The sequence below is a fragment of the Petaurus breviceps genome, unplaced genomic scaffold (assembly GCF_028583685.1).
Source record: "Petaurus breviceps papuanus isolate PSGF00001 unplaced genomic scaffold, PetGlider_PUasm1.0 84, whole genome shotgun sequence".
Taxonomy (NCBI): Eukaryota; Metazoa; Chordata; class Mammalia; order Diprotodontia; family Petauridae; genus Petaurus; species Petaurus breviceps.
The window spans coordinates 5,724,482-5,726,628 of record NW_027186645.1 but is presented as its reverse complement, the minus strand read 5'-3'; the positions used below and the strand labels follow the sequence as shown (position 1 = coordinate 5,726,628).

The 2,147-nt window shown below is 34.3% G+C and overlaps 1 pseudogene; it reads left to right on the top strand.

Moving 5' to 3' along the window:
• Positions 1-454: 454 nt before the first annotated feature.
• On the top strand, positions 455-1,642 carry LOC138176218 (serine/threonine-protein phosphatase 6 catalytic subunit pseudogene; annotated as a pseudogene).
• The last annotated feature ends 505 nt before the right edge of the window (positions 1,643-2,147 follow it).

Below are 2,147 nucleotides of genomic sequence, written 5' to 3'. Positions count from 1 at the left end.
AAACTACATGAAACAATTAACAACTTTAGCAAAGTTGCTGGATAACAAATAAACCAATATAAATCATGAACATTTCTTTATATGACCAATAAAACCAGGCAACAAGAGATAGGAAGAAAAATTTCATCAAAAATACCTGTGAACAATATAAAATACTTAGAAGTCTGCCTGCCAAGACAAACCCAGGAACTATATGAACACAATTGCTAAAATTTTTCAACACAAATAACATGAGATCTAAACAATTGGAAAATATCAATTGCTTGTGGATAGGCGGAGCCAATTCAATAAAAATGACAATTTTGCCTAAACTAATTTACTTATGCAGCATTGTAGTAATAAAACTACCAAAAAAATTACTTGATAGAGATAGAAAAAAATAATAACAAAATTCATCTGAAATAACAGAAGGTCAAGAATATCTAGGGAATCAATAAAAAAAAATACAAAGTAAGGTAGCCTAGCAATACCTGATCTCACACTGTATTATAAAGTAGTAATCATCAAAACTATCTGGTACTGGTTAAGAAATAGAATGATGGATCAACGGAATAGATTAAGTACACAAGACATAATAGTCAATGCCCATAACAACCTATTGTTTCATAAGCCTAGTGTTTGAAATATTATGGTTTTTGAGATAAGAACTCACTGTTTTACAGAGCTACTGGGAAATTGGAAAATAATAGGATACAAACTAGGTAGCTACCAGCATCTCACAACATCTTCATGTGCAAAGATATTCATTGCACCTTACCAAAATAAGGACAAAATAGGTCCATTATTTAGACATAAAGGGTGACACTGGTACAGAGTTCCAGCTTTGGCCTTCTCTGGCACCACCGCCATCACTGGTGGTTGTTATTCCTAAAATGGTGCTCCTGAACTTGGAGAAGTATGTGGAGATCATGCTGTTCTCCAATTATCTGCTGGAGAACTACTTGAAATGATTATCTATATTTGTGACCTCCTGTTGGAAGAGTCAAATGTTCAGTCAGTATCTACAACAGTCACATTTTATGGAGACATACATGGACAGTTCTATCACTTTTGTGAACTCTTCAGAACTGGAGGTCAAGTTCCATATACAAACTACATATTTATGGGCAATTTTGTCGACAGAGGGCAATACAGTTTGGAGACTTTTATGTACCTTCTTTCACTAAAGGCCAAATGGCCCAATCACATTACACTCTTATAAAGAAATCATGAGAGTAGACAGATAACACAGGCTTATGGATTGTTATGATTAGTGCTAAACAAAATATGGGAATGATGATATTTGGAGATACTGAACCAAAATCTTTGATATGCTTACAGTAGCAGCTTTAATAAATGAGCAGATTTTATGCACCCATGGTAGTCTCTCTTTAGACATCTACATACTGGATCAAAACTGAATCATCAAAAGGAATCAGGAAATTCCTCACAAAGAAGCATTTTGTGACTTGGTGTGGTCAGCTCCTGAAGATATAGATTGGGTAATCAGTCCACAGGGAGCAGTTGGCTTTTTAGAGCAATGTTCACAAACAAGTGTGTTAACATAAAGGGTGACACCTTAAATAAAGTAGAAGAACAAGGAATAGTCTATTTGTTAGATTTATGGGGAGGGGAAGATTTCATTACCAAAGAGGTGGTATGAAGCATTATGACGTGTAGAATAGAGAATTTTTATCATGTGAAACTGAAAAGCTTTTGTACAAACAAAACCAATTCAACAAAGATTGGAAGGAAAACAGAAAGCTGGGAAACAATCTTTATAGCTAGTGCTTCTGATAAAGCTCACATTTCTCAAATAAATAGAGAACTGAGTCAAATTTATAAGAATATAATATGTTCCCCAATTGATAAATGGTCAAAAGAAATGAATAGGCAGCTTTCAGATGAAGCATTCAAAGCTATCTCCAAGCATAAGGAGAAGTGCTCCAAATCATTTTTGATTAGAGAAATGCAAATTAAAACAACTCAGAGATACAATCTCATAGCAATCAGATTAACTAATATGATAAAAAAAGGAAAATGATAAATGTTGGAGAGGATGTAGGAAAATTGGTACACTAATGCACTGTTGATGAAGTTATGAACTGATCCAACCATTCTGGAGAGGAATTTGGCACTATGACCAAAGGGCAATCAAGCTGTGCATA